This window comes from Protopterus annectens, chromosome 12.part0 (genome assembly GCF_019279795.1).
Source record: "Protopterus annectens isolate FY-2018-M chromosome 12.part0, PAN1.0, whole genome shotgun sequence".
Lineage (NCBI taxonomy): Eukaryota > Metazoa > Chordata > Ceratodontiformes > Protopteridae > Protopterus > Protopterus annectens.
Window position 1 is genome coordinate 226,659,797 of NC_056746.1, and position 18,746 is coordinate 226,678,542.

Consider the following 18,746-nt stretch of genomic DNA (forward strand, 5'->3'; position numbering starts at 1 on the left):
TACAACATTTTGCATTTGCAAAAATTTTCGACAGGATATGAAGTCTGAAACTGAAATGCCACCCATTATTTTCTGTCTTCATTCCTGCATGATTTGCCAGAAAACCACAATTTTATGAGAAACTGTTGAAAAATATGGCGTCTAAAATTTAAATACTTCCTTGTGTGGCTGAACTGTATGGATTCCCCAGAGGTACATAACGATTTCTGTCATGCCCGTCCCCTTTCTCCAAATGTTATGCATTGTAATGTAGCTTTATATGGCTTTTGATGCAGAAAAGACCCATGGATCATTTATGTCGCCTTCCTCCGAAATGTAACTATCTCATACAGGTAGTGAAGAGGTCTCCAGAACTACATGCATCATTGCAGACAAAAATCTGGACATTCTATAATGTGGTGGCAAGATGATTCTCAAGGCGCCAAAGCGGTACATTTGAGAGCTTACTTGTTTGGCACACTGTGTAAGGGCAGCATTGCTGCAACTGGGACAATAGTGTGCATGTGTATATGGCTGGTATTTTTCTGTCTGCATGCCTGAGTGAATGTGTGTATGTATGCAGAAGAGACAGTGTGTCTGAATGAATAAATGTGTGTATGAATGCAGAAGAGACTGTGTGTGGAGAGATCGAGAGAGAGTGAGAGTGAGAACGATCTTGCGTGAGTGAATGAATGTGTGTATGAATGCAGAAGAGATAGTGTGTGTGAGAGGTGGAGAATGAGAGTGATCCTGTCTGAGTGAATGTGTGTATGAATGCAGAGGAGAACTAAGTTGATACCTTCTTCAATTGGTGCATGGGTACGGCTACCGAAGTCTCATGTTTATATCCAAAAGTTAAGAAGTGACTTCAGCACACGGATGCAAGTGATCATACATGAGCTTTTTTTTTTTTCATTTAACCTCCCCATGTATAGCATTTTTCATGTATAAAATGTCAAGACTGCAGATACTCCTTTCCTTTAGGATTTTCATCTCTGTCTAAATAATGATACTATAATAGGTCTGCGGGTTGAATTTTCGTGCATATAACTTACTTGCCTTCAAGAAACTTGATTGCCTTAACCTCATATTGACATTTTCTTCACCAATATATGTGAGAATTTTAATAAAACCATTAAGGAACATCTCACAGAATACTCAAACAACTGTTGTCTTGATAACAGTTAATGCCTTTGACATTTGCTTTCCATGAATTATGAAAGACCAACATTTTTCTACTCTGTCTAATGGTAAACTATTCTTCACACCCTTTGCATACTAAACAATAGCTCACACTCACTGTCATGTCATTATGTATTAATTTATTTTGTTACTACTGAAAACTACAAATATTGGTAGAAAAACTCACTCACTGTCACAGCATGGAAGAGTTTTTTTTACTGTGATATTGCCGTCCTTCTGATATATGTCATTATGTAAATGAATTGCATGTTGTTCTGTGAGCCCAGGTCATGAATAATTGTCAATAGACCAGTTCACCTACCCAGTCAACACATAGTAATACATAAATAAGCACTATATGGTTGACTTAAACTTTCCTCAGCATGCATTAGTTGGTGTTTGATACAAGGGTATGTCATTTCATCTAAAACTACAATATTTAAGCAGAATTGGTATAAGCACAACTCATCTAAACACAATTTATCTAACATAGCACAACTCAAAAAAGCCTTCCACCCACCTCACCCTTAACTTGTGTATAACAACTCCACAATTGCACTACAGTGGAAAAAAGGGGAAAAAACAATGGAAGTGCACCACCATTTCACACAACCCAGCAAAGTGTAATAAAGTAAACTGCAATATTACTTATTAAAATTAATACTATTCCTCAAAATTCAGTAACTTTCCTTATTATTAGAGTTATAACTGGTAAAATATATTGGTGAATGGCATTAGATCAAGGGTGATCATATCATTTTTTAGACCACTTTTGATTAAATAAAGTGACCATCCTGAAAAAAAGTATTTTTCTCTTTTCAGGTGTGTGTTTGTGAGGTGAGGGCATCTGCAGCATGGGGCAGTGGCTGCAGTCTTGCAAGTGCTGACTTACAGTAAGAAATCTGGGCAAAGTTATATTAATAATTGGGGGACAAAGGCCCAAAAATAGGGACAGATGTTAAACATTGTTCCTATAAACTCAGAAAGTTGTTGGAATGACAGATTTTCCATTATTATTATTTTCTGAAGAATATGAAGTCTGAAACTGAAATCTATGTTATTATTTAGTGACTTCAGTCTTCAATGATTTGACAGAAAACCACACTTTTTATGAGGAATGGACCAAAAATAAGAGGAAAAGATATTTTAAATCAATCAAAAATTATACCTATTTTTTGTCACTTCAGCAAAAAATGTAATATTTTTTTTGGTGTGCCACAAGAGTTTTGTAATTAGTTTGTGTGCCATGAGATGAAAACGGTTGAAAATCACTGGATTAGACAGTTACACTGAGAATATAAGGTAATGTCAGGCATTATCCAGTTTGCAACTCTGGGGGCAGTGCTTGTCACTGCAATCTATTTGTGCTGTATGCAACTTGGTATTGTTGAAATTTCAATGGTAATGTTACAGGAAAAATGTCAACTCAATGAGTCTGCATCTATACAGAGCACTGCCAAACACTTGGAGTCCCTGATGATTTATGGATGAAGTGTTAAGGCAGATATTTTGAAGTTAGTTTAGACAGCAGGAAATCAAGCAGTATTTACTGAAAAGAAAGAATTAGCTTATTAATAATGATGAAAAGGGGGGAGTCACCTGAATGGCTACTGCCTGACTACTGCTTGTGCTGGTCTCACCACTGCTTCCTGCTGCTGGGATAGAATGCTCCTTTGCTTCTTCTGTCACCAGAAGCATCCCCAATCCTGAGACGAGAAGCAGGCCACAGGCTTGTGGGTGATCCAGAGTGTTATCCCAGATGATGCAAGGGTATTTAGGCTTGTTGTAGACTTTTCCTTCTAGATGCCTTGAATAGTAACCAGACCAATCAGGAAGGTCAAACACAGGCACTCACTGCCCAGTCAGAAACAGGAATCAATGCACTCGGCTTCTTCTTTTACCAGGAGTAAACTATAAGCACAAATTACAAACTAGTATATATGAAGCAGGAAATAATGTCCCTATGCTATTTCTGTCAACAAAACAGAAGCACTAATCTCAAGATGACGACTGGGATGAAGAATGTGGGCTGTCCAGTAACTGGTGGTCTTGCAGTAGATGTTTATTAAATTTATCTGTTATTCTAAGCATCTTAGTTTTGGTTTTAGCACTTGGGCTTCAGACCACTTGCTTCACATTTAGGAAGGTTTTTGTGGTGTACACTCTTGTGGACAAACCCTTATCAAAACCCTGTCTCCATATGTCTGCCCAGGTATTCGGAACACTGTATCTGGACAATTCCCATGAGTTTCTCTTGCCAGCCTGGTCGACATGGCATACTGAGATAGTGTAGCAACTGCCTCGTGTTTACTGACAGCCGTCTACATCAGTAACCTAGAATCCATGCTCTCTTGTGCCACAGTCAGCATTCCTGACAAAGAGGAGATTGTCAGCATAAACACCACACTACTCACATCACATAGCCAAGCACAACACACACCCCTCTATGCAGCAGTCCTCAGTAAAAACTTACTTAAACAGCAGAGACCTCCAAAACATACTCTCAAACATTCCACACACAATACCAAATGCATCACATACAGCAGATAACACACCAGTGTCTCACAAACGCAGCCCGTAAGGCAAAACAGTAAACCAACACAGCCTACAAGGCATAACAATAAATCAAACATACTAGTCATTAGCGACTCATTTGTGAGATACACCGATGTCCCCCTCACCAGTCTCGACAAGAAGTTCATGGTCAGTTGTCTGTCTGGTGCCAGAATCTGTCACATCACGCATGCACTTAAGTCTCCACAGCACGTACAAGTATGACTCTTTCATTGTCCATGTTGGTGTAAATGACTTGAGACGTACCTGTCTGGACTATATGAAGAGAGACATTAAGCTCTTAGAGTATGTGTCCAAGGCAGGCATGACCCTAGCCCTAAGCAGCATCCTACCTTCACCAAGAATGATGCCACAATACCAAAAAAAACTAATGAACTTCAACAAATCGCTTAGTTTCTGGTGTCATTCCAAGGGGATCCAGTATATGTCTGCCTGGGATGACATAGTTGACAGGCCTTGATGCTTTGCCAGAGATGGCCTCCATCTATCACCCCTGGGATTCTGGATCCTGGCTTAAGGCTCTTGCCCTCCCCCATTATACCTTTTTTAGGTACTGTCCCAAAGACAAATCTTCCAACATAAAAGATTTGTCAAAAATCAAATTGTAGGTCGTACTGCTTAACACTAGGAGCTGTAACCTGAAAATGCACTCACTGGAGGCTCTCCTCACACTGGAAGATGCCAACCTCTGTGTGGTCATGGAAACTTGGTTCAGGGCTACAAACAGCAGCCCTGCCTTACCAGGCTATACCTCATTCCACACATTCTAACCCCAAAATGAGGTTGGGAAGACTAAGGGTGGTGGATTCTCTATCTTTATTAAGGGTAGGCACACCTCCAGACTGGTTTGCCAGCATGATGCACTGGAGCTACTCCAGGTGCAACTGACAGTTGGCAAGACACCCATCCAAGTTATAGCCAGCTATAACCCCCCCCCTCCATGACTCAGGGCACCCACTTCTCCTACCTGGATCTACTTCACTCCATTAAGGTACCCCTAACACCCTGAGCCTTTGTGACTTCAACTACCATACCATAGACTGGGTGAACTATTCCTGCACTAATGTATTCACCCAACGATTCCTTAACTTCATCAATTCTAATGCACTAGACCAGCTCATCTCATCCCCCACAAGGGGAGATAACATTTTGGACTTGGTTCTCACCAACATGGGTGACTGCTGCACCACTCCTGTAGTATGTTCTTCCCTGGTGAGATCAGATCATCGGTCTGTGTCATTCGAAGTTTCTATCTCACCCAACCCCCCCCCCCCCACCAGCCATAATCAGCCTAAAAAACTTCTCAAAAGTTGACTACAGCCTCCTAAGGGAGGGTATCATTGGCTTCACACCACCACCTCCCTTAGAGGATGCAGACAACTATGCTGAACAGCACACCAATGCAGTATACAAACACCTGTATAATTGCATGGACTCAGCCATACCCAATAGGATTAAAACCTGCACCTCAAAGAAACACAAACCTGTCTGGTGGGCATCCTCTATCAACAGGCTTTACAACAAAAGGAAGAAACTGTTGTCCAAGGGTAAAAAGGAACAAATTCCAAATTGGAAAAACTCCCTCCTTAGCCTCAACAAGCAAATTAAATCACTAGTGAAAACCACCAAAGCCAATTATGAATCAAAACTAGCCTACAAAACAAAGGGAAGCCACAAAGCTTTCTTCAAGTATGTCAGGGGCCTCCATATCAAAGCCCAGGTTTGTTCCGAATTAGTACTTAATGGTATCACTTACATTGATCCTGTTGACTTAGCCAACCTGCTAGCAGATAGGTTCAGTGCAAACTTCACCCCCCTGTCCCCCCAGGCCCTTTCGACATTCCTGATACTTGTCCCGCACCTCACATCTCCGTAGATAAAGTGTTAAAGGCCCTATCCCAAGGCAAAGAACACAGCTTCCATGGGACCTGATAGTAAACCAGGCTGTATTCTGTACCATATCCAGCAAGAACTAGCTTCGCCATTGAGCACCCTATTCAACCACAGCCTAAGTACAGGCTTAATTCCAGCGCTGTGGAGAACTGCCATTGTCATACCCTTGCACAAAGGTGGTGCCACTACTGACCCCAGAAACTATCGCCCATTAGCTTGACATATCTGATCTGTAAAGCCATGGAGCGTATTATTATGGATCTCATAAACAAGGACATAGGCAATCTCTAAGCACTTCACCCCACTCAGTTCGAATTTGTCGAGTGCACATCTTGCCTGTTGAATTTGTTGACTTCTTTGAGACTGTCACCAAGAACCTGGATGAGGGAAAGTCAGTACATACAGCTTACCTTGACTTGGCCAAGGCCTTTGATACAATCCTCCACTCGTGCATCATAGAATAGCTAACACAACTTGGTGTAAATCCCTATCTCATCATGTGGGTGGCTAACTGGCTCACCGACATGACCCACAAGATCATAATAGGTGCCTCTACCTCCAGTAGCAGACCTGTCACTAGTGGAGTTCTTCCCTAGGACCCCTACTGTTTGGAATTTACTTCTCAGAGGTCCAGGCAAAGACAAAAGGCCTGTGGCTGACCAATTTTGCAGACGACTGTAAGTTGGGTGCTGTCATTGACTCCCCAAATGATGTTAACGTACTGCAAGAGGGTCTCACAACAACTAATAACTGGTGCCAAAGTCATGGCCTCAAGTTAAATGCAGAAAAAGTATCATCATACCATTCGTCAAAAACATGGCCCCTACTAATTTCTGCATCAACGGCAACCCCCTAAGTACACAACCAGTGGTGAGAGACCTGGGTACTCAGTTTGATAATCTCACATTCGACCATCATGTTGCAGCAGTGGTCAGAAAAGCCGCTTACTTGGTTCATCTCATAAGTAAAAGGATTACATCCAGAAAAAAGGAGGCTATTACCTCTCTATACTCCTCCCTCATTAGACCAGTAATTGAGTATAATGCCCCATTTGGTATGTACCTCTCCAAACATCTGCACCAACTGGAAAGGCCTTAGAAACACCTCACAAAGAGAATCCATGGCCTCCAACACCTATCCTATACAGACAGGCTCAAATCACTATGACTCTACTCAGTATTATGCAGATTTGTCATGGGTGATCTGTGTCTCGCCTACAAGCCAATTTCAGACCCTGCCCTACTAGAGATGCTCTATATCTGCAAGTCTAACTCCTCATGCATTACCTGCTTGAAAGGCCTGAATCTAATATGCAACATCAACAAAACCTGCTGGAGAGACAGGTTTGTCTGCCAGAGGCTGCCCTGTCTCTGGAATAGACTTCCCATACATGTCAAACAAGAGTACCTCGCTGACCCTCTTCAAGCGCAACCTTGATGAGTGGATGGGAAACTACAAATTTGTCCCAGGGGTTCCACCTGTGTTCCTCACTGACAGAGGCGAGAGACTGACTGAGGTTTCTTTTTTGGTAATAAACTCTTGGCTAGGCTTGTACTACCCTCCTGTGATCCTATGATCATGTGTTGCAGATTTTAAAAGTAAGATGGAAAAAAATGGTTTAATATACGAAGAGCTACAGTGTGCACTAAGCAGTTAGATAATGAAAGAGGGGATGATTTAAGCTTTAGCTATCTAGGTAGAAAGCCACTAATTTTAAAAGAGCAATAGAGATTGGAAGGGGGGATGGCACTTTGTATTTTGGTTGTATGGAATACAGGAGAATGGCCAATAAATCTAAATTGCTGAAGGGGAGTGATTTCAAAAATGATAATTTTGTGCTTACTAACATTAGCCAATGAAAGAGGAGAGGGAAGGAGATGTGGTCAAATTAAAATAAGGGGCAGGGGACTAGAAAGGCAGTTGAGTTTAAAAATACAGTAGTAGTAGGGTGTGAGGGTGGGGAAGACTTAATTTATGTGTGACTCACAAGAAACACAGCTGTGGTTTCTTTCCTAGTTTAAATATGCGAATAAAAGCAATATACAAGTAAAGTACAGTGCAAAGAAAATAAATCACAATGTACAAAGCAGAAGGCAATGAAGCAATAGAAAATACAAGAAAGCAAAAAAAAAAAATAACCTTTCTCTCACAGTAAATTGTGGCGGAGTCTGTGTGAGCTTTTCCATTGAAGTCTTGAAATGTTTAATTTTACCCCTTAAACAGAAAGTTTAGTTCCTAGCTCCACCCTCAATTCACAGGTAATTAACCTCAATTTAACCTGGTCTAATTTCTGTGTGATGCACCGGGGGCACAGCTGTGGTCTTTTTCCTAGTTTAAATATGCATTAAAAAGCAGAATACAAGTAAATCTCCAAAAGTACTGGTATTCAAAATATCAGTCTCTCCTAATTTCTTTTTCTTTAAACAGGAAACATTTTAATTAAATTATCATGTATGACATAGACAATCATATATTTATATGAATGAAAACAAACCATATTAACATAATTTTAACTGCAAACATTATACATCACAAACCATATTGACATAATTTTAGTTGCAAACATTATACATCACTTATCTGTTCAGTCATTGTCAGTCAAACATTACATAGGTCATTCAAATTCTGCCTTCTTTTAAAATTTGTTCCTCTTCCACATATATTCCCACAATTCCCATTTTTTCCTATGTAATTTGCTTCTACTCTAAAGATCCCAATTCCAGTTGTTTTATTTGTACTACTATATTCACTACTTCTAGTAAAGTTGGTTTAGACTTTGGCTTTCATTTTCTAGTAATTCCTTTTCAGCAGCCACCATTAACCTCAGCAAGGCCTTACTATGTCTAGGCAATTCCGATTGTGTATCATAGCTCAAAAAAATAATTTCCTAAGTTACAACAATTTGATCACCCAGTATCTCTGAGGGATCAGTCTGCAGGAAATATTTGAAGTCAGCCAACTCATTACACTTCCAGAAAATATGTTCCCAGTTACCTCTTTCTTCCCAATCACACCTCCAACGTTTGCTTTCCACCTGAGGAACAATTCTTTGGAGTCTACTTGGGGTATAAAAATACTTATATAAACACTTCCAAGCAAAGATCCTAAATCTAAACTTTGATGAATATTTGAGAGACATGCATATATCCCCCATTGTTTCTTTGTGAACTGCTTATCCAGTCTCTCTTCCCAATCCTTTATGACCTCCTCTGATTGATTCTTATAGTTGTCATGCAATATTTTGTATGTTGTACTATTATTCCTTTTTTAACACCAGCTTATTTTCTAGAGTCTACTAAAAACCGTACCAGTGCTGGTCTTTCACTTAGGATCCCCTTATTTCTTTCTCTTTGCCTATACTCTGATATCAATCCGTGATAGAGAATGCAATCTCTAGCCCACAGTCCAAATAAATTCTTGGCTTCTTCCCATTCTATTACCTTTCCCTCTCTAATTATTTGCTCCCAGTATCTTGATTCTTTTGACATTTGTCTCCAATCTTTTGCCTATTGTCTGTATCCGTAACTGCAGTCACCCTCTTTATCCATGTCCTTGTTTGCTTAGTTCTTAGAATATTTTCTGTTGCTTTATAAATATAATATTCTGTATGGTTATTGTTATTCTCTTTAAGGATCTGCATGCAAAATGCCAGTCTGTCCTTGTTTCTTGAGCTTCCCCCCGTTTCATCATCATCCCTTTTTATTTTGAATTATAGCTTTTTACTTGTGCTATGTATAGGAGCTTTAACTGTGTAGCTCTGAAATATCCATTCAAATCAGGTAATCCCAAACCACCTTGTCCTTTTAGAAGGATCAGCTTATCCCACTTGAATCATGCCCTCTTCCTCTCCCAGATAAAATCCTTCAACTCTTTATTAATTGCTATCTACAACTTTTCCTCTGGTTGATAAACATATGCCTGACCTGTGTATAAAACCAGAGAGACTAAAAACATGTCCACTGCTTATATCTTGATATCTGTTTCCATAAAACAGAGCTTCCACTTTATCAGTGTTTGTATTATCTTTTGTTTACTCTGTTCCCACATATCCTTAGCTGCCACAACCAAATTATTTTTAACCCATACTCCTAAGTACTTCATTTTATCATGTCCCCATAAATATGAATATTGCTGAACCAATCTGTGTGTGGGTACATAGTTTACAGCTATTGCCTTTGTTTTATCTTCATTAATTTTGTATCCTGATAAGACTTGAAACTGTCTGAGAATGCTCCACAACTCTGAAATATCATTTTCTGATGCAGAATAATATCATCTGCAAATAAAGCCAACTTTTTTGATGACCATACCAATGATATCTTTGAATTTCTTAGCCCTTTATTTTCTTTGCCAGTGGTTCTAAATATAATGCAAGTAACAAAGGAGAAAGCGAACACCCTTGCCTGCTTCCTGTCTTCAAACAGAACTCATCAGAGGGGAATTCCCCCAATTTAATTTTCTGCTTCTGATCCCTCTTACACCCTCCTAATTAACCTTAATATTGTGTCAGAGAATGCAAATCATTCCATTGCCCTACACAAAAAATCCCAGCTTACTCTGTCAAATGGTTTCTCTGCATCAAGATCCAGCAACAATAGTGGCATTGTCTTACATTCTGCTTCCCTCCAGGATCATCATTGTTCTGTTAATGTTGCCAAATGTATGCTTCCCTTCCACAAAGCCACATTGATCCATATCTGTCAATTCTGGCATCACCTTTGCCATTCTTTTAAAAATTATACACATAAACACTTTATAATCAAGGTTTAGAATTGAAATGTGCTTATGTCAAGCTGGATTTGATGGATAGCTGATTAATGGTTTGAGCTCATGGAGGGTGCCTTTGAAGCTTTGGAAGCTAGCAATAAATTCCTTATAATCCCCTCAACATAATTTACATAATCTTCAATAAAATTGTATAGTCTGTATTTATTATCAGTACTGGCCACCAATCACCTTGTTCCAGTTTGTCCCTTTATTGTAGACAAACTTATAAATGGAACACAGGTTTCCCGTTTGAGTTCCTTTATTCAAAAAACTAATCATCTCTGATAAAAAAACTATTATAATAAACTTCAGTCTAACAGTAACGTTAACCCAAAACAATTCTGGAAATCTATTAATTCCCTACTTCACCCAGGATCCAGGAATAATCCCTGCCCAGACCCTAGCATAACTGACTCAGAACTCAGCTCTCTCTTTAACACATTTTTTACTGACTCTATAGCTAATCTTATCAAATCTTTCCCAGACAACAATCCTTCCTACTCTCATTCCTCTACTCCCTCCTACCCTCTCAACTCCCCTCCTAATTTCCATCTCAAACCTGTTCCAACTACATTTATAAAAAGACTTTTCACTAAACTAAAGCCTTGCTCAAATGCCCCTGACAACATACCATCCTCCTTCCTCAAAGCTGCTGCTGAAGGTATTGCCATCTTTATCAGCATCCTAATCAATAGATCTTTAAAAGAATCTTACGTACCCAAACTCTGGCGTGCTGCCTTCATCCTTCCTCTTCATAAAGGAGGCAAAAACACTAATATCTCCAACTTCCGCCCAATCGCCCTTCTTTCACCTATATCAAAAATTCTTGAAAAATGTGTCCACCACCAACTTATGCCTTTCTAAACCCAAAATAACCTCATAACTCCTACCCAGCATGGTTTCCACCCTGACCACAGCACCATTACCGCCTTACTATCCTTCTTAGTAACAGTAAATCGGGCCAGAGACTCCGGTTTACTTGTATCTTCAATACTACTTGATCTTTCTAAAGCCTTCGACACGATCTCCCACAAACACCTTCTCTGCCATCTCTCTAACCTTCATCTCTCCCCTGAAACCCTCTCCTGGTTCTCCAGCTACCTATCTGACAGATCACAAGCTGTCAGTTGGAATAACTCTGCCTCCTCCTTCCTGCCCACACCCACCGGTTTTCCCCAGGGATCCAGCCTTGGACCCATGCTCTTCAACATCTTCATAAATAACCTTCACACTGTCATCCCTGACACAACAGTTATCCAATACGCTGATGACTCCACCTTAGTTTGCTCCGCTGCCAACCTGCCAGAACTACTGTCAAAAACTCAAATAGCTTTTTCCACTACCGAGAACTGGATGCACTGCAACCATCTCTCTCTCAACTCTAATAAATCTAAAATACTTCTCTTCCCACCCACCAGGGCCTACTCCTTCGACAAAAATGCTTTCAAAGTCCTTAGCCAAAGCAACACTGCCATAGAAGTGGTTCCTTCTGCTAAACTCCTTGGTATCACCATAGATGAATACCTTAAATTTGATATCCACGTACAACAAAACATCAAGAAAACCCACCAAAAACTTGGTATGCTCTACAGGAATAACCGCTTTCTCTCCAACTCCTCCAGGCATACTTTAGCAACTACCTATCTCCTTCCTTCCTTACTATATGGAGCCCCTCTTCTAACTAACCTGTCTTCTTCCATAACCTATAAACTTGAAATTTGCTATAATAAAATCTCCAAATTCGCAACCAAATCCAAAACCTGTACTCACCACTGCTTCACCCTACAATCATTGAACTGGCTGGAACTCCCTAACTACCTCGACTACCTCCAACTTACCACTGCTCACAAATTAATATTCTTTCCAAATAAGTGCCCAGCACTAACAAACATCCTTCCCCCTTACATCCCAACCAGATCCCTGAGATCAGAACATCAAAATTTAATCTTTATTCATAAACCCAAATGCCCTGCAGGCCAACTCCTTCTCTCTTTCATTGTAGGCAAAAAATGGAACTCTCTTCCTCCCTCACTTAGGATGATACCTGACCCCGAATCTTTTAAGACACAACTTTTCTCATTTCTATCTTCCAAACGCAAATGCTCCTGCTTCCACCCTACATAAATACAAATAAATTTCCCCATAGAGCCTACTAAACTCCTGATGCAAACTTCACTACTTCCTCTCCTTTTCTATTTACCTTACACAAACCTAATCCATCACCTTCTGATCATTCAATTTCTCTCTCAACTCTTAGCATGTATTTAACGCAACTATCCAGTAATCACTGATGCCTATTTCTTGACAATTGATTCTTATTGCTCTGAATGTAAAAACCTGCAACCTTTGTCTCATTGCATGTACAATGACAATTTATTATTTTACTATACCTGTTTTCTATGAATTCATACATGTATTTTACCTTTGTATTTGGCATTTTTTGTAACCTCTAATTGTGTTTCTTATGGAGCTTTTCTCCCCGGGCCTCCACTGAAAATGGGCACATTCTGGCCCAGTGGACTTCCCCGGTAATCAAACTGAAATAAATAAATAAATAAATAAATACCCTTATCTCCACAAACTTTCTTTTTCACTTTAGAACTTATTTTTTTAAAGTTTGTAGAGGTAAGGGTATTGAAATGTTTGAATAAAGGAACTCAAATGGGGAACCTGAGTTCCATTTATAAATTTGTCTACAATAAAGGGACAAACTTGGACAAGGTTATTGGAGGCCAGTACTGATAATAAATACCAAGAAAAGATGGATTAGAGCAAACTGCCTTCCTTTAATTTACTTAGTAAGTTTTACTTCTTTCTCCGTGAGTTTTTTTCTAATTTTTTTTGCTTGTTCTTTTTCCATCTTTCCCATATAATCTTTTCTTGTTTATTTTTCAGAGCTTTCCCTTAAAACATTGCCTAGATTTTCCATACCCATCTTCACCTTTATTATTTTTCTTTCTTTATTAACATCTAATATCCTGTTACTCTTATTGTCTGAAGATTTCCTAAAAGCTGAACAGCCTTTTTATATTTAGTAGTGTAATTTTTGGGCTTGAATCAACTTTTTCATATTTCTTGAATTTCAGGTATTTATTTATGTTTTGTATAATATCCTATATTCTTAACTAAATATTTGCCTAAGAATTTATTTAATACCACGTAATGCCCTTTTTCACTTTCCCTATTTTTCTTCACATACATAATATATTCTGTTCTCAGTTTATCCTTATAATCATGTACATACGTTATGTTGCCATAAAAAAGTTCCATCATTATGTGGCCTTTCTGTAATTTCCTTATAATATCTTTCATTTCCTCTTTGTAGATCAGTATGCATGTATACCTTTAACAAGCTTTTCATGGGCTTGCATATGTATATAAATACTGAGCAAGTATGAGCCAGATTGCCATTTTGTAGAGAGCTGTTGAGATGTAAGCATGTATGTAATGGTCTGTCAGTAAACCAGTTTGTTTATATTTTATGTTGCTGCTATCCACCCTGATGTGTTTCTATACAATAAAGCATATAAATGAATGACCCCACCTGTTCATCTTGAATCATAACATAGGACGAGCGACATGGTGTCAGAATGGAATCCAGAATCAAGACCAAGAGGCATTCAGTTAATGTTGGAGGAATACATAGGAATAGATCATCCCTACTTGCATGTACAACTCGCAAAACAGGTCAGAAATGAATTTCAGGTACTAAAACATGCTTAAATTATTTCTTACTCAAAGAATATAAAACAAAGCACTCAGAATGCCCAAAACTAATTTCTGGTTAAACGAAATTTCTGAAATTGCTATAAAATAATTATAATAGTTACGAAAATGTTTGAAACAATGTACGAATCACATAAAATGTATAAAACAAGGAAAATTACCACATTTGTTTGCTATGTGCTACTTTTTCCATTAATTAAAGCTATTTAAGATATCCAAATTAGACAAAGTATTTGCAAGCTTGTGCAGTACTACAGTACAGTTATTTCACAAAATACAGCCATTTCAAAGCTTATTTCACAAAGTGCAGAATTTTGAAGAGTTTATTTTGCATTTGAATGTTATTGCAAGTACCTGGTGTGTGTGCATGTTTGTACGTAATTACAAGGGCCATATTTGCAGTGTGACTAAGCATACTTTGTTGGCATGGCTGAAGGATTTCGTAGACCATCTCCACTTGTATTTGGTAATAATACTGCAGATAACTGGATAGCATTTGAGCAAGAGTAAGATATTTTCATATAAGCTCCATTTTATGACAAAGATGCACGTACAGAGGCATTTATTCTGCTTACGTTAGCTGGTTCAGAAACCTTAGAAAGAGAGCGTTCATTTGTGTATGCACCTGCTGCGTTTGCAGGGGAGGGGGAAAACCGCCATATAGTGGTACTGGCTGAATCAAGGGAAGAACTCTAGTGCTTAAAATGTAAATTTAGAGAAATGTGTGACTGTGGCCCCCAACCGAATATTACAATGGAAGGGCACTTATTTTACACAAGGGATCAAAAGCCTGGGGAAACCTTTGCAGCATATTTGAATTGAATGAATTCCAAACCACTGTGTATGGTGAATAAAAGGCACAAGCACTGAATCACGAAGAATTTATTCCAAACAACCTCTCAGACTAAGCGCTTTCACCAGTAAACTGGCTTCTTCAGAGTCATGCAGAACAAAACATAATGCCTGAACCAAGTTAATATACCACACTTAATTAATTAAAACTAATTAGTCAATTAAGTAAAAAATAACTATATACATCCATAAGAGACAGAACACTATAAAACACAGTGAACCACTTGCATAAATGTTTGATAAAATAATGGATGTATATAGTTATTTTTTACTTAATTGACTAATTAGTTTTAATTAATTAAGTGTGGTATATTAACTTGGTTCCGGCATTATGTTTTGTTCTGCATGACTCTGGAGAAGCCAGTTTGCTGGTGAAAGCGCTTAGTCTGAGAGGTTGTTTGGAATAAATTCTTAGTGATTCAGTGCTTGTGCCTTTTATTCACCATACACAGTGGTTTGGAATTCATTCAATTCTTAGTTTGAACCTGTATTGGTTTTTATTCGGTGTGTCTTTTGGTGGTGTCTCGACCCAGTGTTGGTGAGTGGGGCGCTTAGCTCTGAGGACATGGAGAGTATTTTGCAGGAACTTACTGCAGTGATCGATAAACTGGTGAAGGTGTACAGTGAAGGGAAGTGTGAGACGAGAGGAGAGCAGGGCAACAGCCCTACGGATTCACAAATGGATTTGTATACACTACATTCCCCTGGTTCCATTACTCCAGGACAGAGGGTGAATAACAACAATTCGATATCGTATAGTGGAGCGGTGGCTGCTGTACAACAAAACCAGGAAGTAGTGGGGGCACCTGAATTAGCGCCGCCCTCTTCATTGCGAGTAGCGTTCAGAAGCAAGATTTGTCATCGTGGTTTGAGGCGCCGAGATTTGATGTCGAACTGGAGGTTTTAGGAACTGGTAGCAGCCGTAAAATGGATACAGATATATATTGTCCTACACTTAAGGAGCAAATATATCAGTATGAAAAGCTCTGTAAAAAATACAGGGCAATGCAGCTGAACAACTTGTTCTTAACTAAATCGAGGGAATTGAAACAAGTTCCAAAGGGGTTGCGACTGTGGAAGATGCCGATGGGTGTGGAAATGGACTCGGACATTTTTAATGAACTTGTGGAGTTATTTCAGAAAGCAGGTATGGAGCTCCTTGATTTAATCATTCGCAATAATAACAATAGACTCATCAGGTTGCGGGAAGAGATTAACAGGCTTAATTTAAATATTACATCAGACCTGTTATTTTTTCAGCATAAAGTCAATTTCGAAATGGTGGTTAAAAATATTGAGGTTTTTGTATCTAAAAATAGAGCAATTAAGCATAAGAAACTGGCTAGGGATACAGCTGATTACAAAAACCGAGTGGCATACCCTCCGGGGCGTAAAGTAAACCACTCTAATGACTTTATTAATGATGAGGGTGTGACTAACAATGTTATGGATGTAAACCAGGAATCTAGTTTTGATGATGGGGACAATTTTTTAGACCCGCAAGTTTTTCCGCGCAGGTCGGAAAGGCTAATGAACAAACAGCCACAAATGATGAAATCCCCACATCAATACTCGAAGAGAAGGGGAATTAACCGTCAGGCTCTATTTTAAACAATGATTATAATGTGGACTTTAACATTTGTTTTGACATTGGGTTTGAATCTTATTCCACTGGGGATTCTTCAGTGGATAAAATTTGTGATATGCAGATTATTACTGAGCAAAATTTTGTACATAATGATATTTTAACATTTGATTGTGAAAGTCTTGGTAATGTTTATGTAGAATCTGGGCAGCACCTATGGGTGGATGGGGTGGTTAATATGGATGCTGTTCATGATAAGAAATGTGATGTAACCACTTGTAGTGTTATATTGAACAATGACTTAGATGTTTCTAAGGAAATGAGCATGGTTTTGGCTAATAATAACAACTGTAGTGACAGCTTGCATCCGTTGATATGTGAAACTGTTAGAAATAGAGGCTTTACAATATATAATTACACTGAACTTGTTATTAGTGATGTATATTTGGAATTATTTAGTAAAGGTATTAATTTTGTACCAAATTTTAAGCTTGATATTGCACAGGTATTAATTAATTTAAAACTATTTGTAAGGAAACTTAATTTGCAACTATATTTTTTTGCTGTGGGTTCTGGTGTTGGGTCCACTCAGAGTGAAATGATATCAACAGAGATTAAAAGAAAGAGTACTTTCATGCCCCCCCCAAATCCAGAAATTAGTGGATTTGAACAAATAGTGGAATATGAATTCAGAAAAATTTGTTCACAAAAATCTACAGTTAATGACAACTTATCTGAAGATGAGAGAAGGGTCCTGCATGAATTAGTAACAACTAAACAATATAGATGTATGAGACCCGATAAGGGAGGGGGGATGGTTATTATGAATAAAATAGACTATAGTGGTCACATTTTTAAGATGCTTGGTGACGAGGATACATATGCTAGAGTATCCATCAATGAGATAAATAGGGCCTATATGAGGATTGACATGTTTTTGCTTGATGCTTTATATCAGGGTGTGATTAATGAAATTGAGTACGACTACTTGGTAGTTAAGTTTCCAACAATGCCTAAATTATTTGGGATCCCAAAGGTCCATAAAGGAACAGAAAATTTACAGTTTAGACCAATAGTATCAGCTAAGGGTTCAAAAACAGAACCAATGGCAGCCTTTGTTGATCATTTTTGTAAAAGGGCACTTAAGGATGCTGCCCATATTCTTAAAGATTCATGGCACTGTTTGGAGAGGCTTAGGGAAATTCAAGGCATGGAGAATAAAGTTTTTGGTTTTTTAACCATAGATGTGATCAACTTATTTTCCGTGATTCCACACCAAGTAGAGCTAGAATTGTTTTATAGTAGTCTTCTGGCTAGCCCTAGCTTTGACAAGGATAGAATAGCGATATGTCATGATCTGATGGAACTTATTTTACGTAACAACTTTGTACAATTTGATGGGGAGTCATATCAGCAGTTGACAGTTGTAGCGATGGGTGCTCGTTGTGCCCCTGTCTATGCCAATTTAGTTTTATTGGCATGGGAAAGGTTACATGTTTTTGGTTCTAAATTCAAGAATAACATTCTCCTATATAGCAGGTTTCTAGATGACCTGCTAATATTATGGGAGGGAGATGAGGAGAGTGTGATGGAATTTATTTCCTACATTAACAACACCACAGATTTCCTTAGGTTTACCTACACATGGAGTATGGAAGTAGTAAATTATTTGGACATCACTGTATATAAAACGGATGAGTGACTAGTAAGTACCATATATAGAAAGCCCAGCTACTCCAACTCAATGTTGCATTATGCTAGTTGCCATCCTCTGCATCAGAGGAAAGGAGTAGTTAAGGGCCAAATGGTTCGGATGTCCAGGCTCATCAGTAATGATGAGCTATTTAAGAAGGAAATGTATACTTTGATGGGTATGTTTCTGGAAAGAGGATATCCACTTTCCTTGTTGCGTAGTATTAAAAAAGAAGTATATAGGAAAAGAAAAAACAATTATAGTCCAATTTTAAATGGTGGTGGTTATGAAGGAAGTAAGTCTAGTGAGAGCAGCAATTTTGCCCCTAATATGAGTAGAGCAAAATTTGTTATGACATATAATGAAAAAGCAAGTGAGCTGTGTTCCAGTTTAAGGAATTTGTGGAAATACTTTTTGTGTAGGGACACCAGGGAGATTATAGGTGATGCCCCGGTGATTGTTTATGGAAGAGGGAAAAATTTGAAAAATATTCTT

General features: G+C 38.6%; 1 protein-coding gene across 1 annotated transcript in view; it reads left to right on the forward strand.

The window, feature by feature from the left end:
- The window catches only part of IFT140 (intraflagellar transport 140), a 3,212,973-nt gene that overhangs the window by 1,549,575 nt on the left and 1,644,652 nt on the right, over window positions 1-18,746 (forward strand). The gene's annotated exons all lie outside the window — the stretch shown is intronic.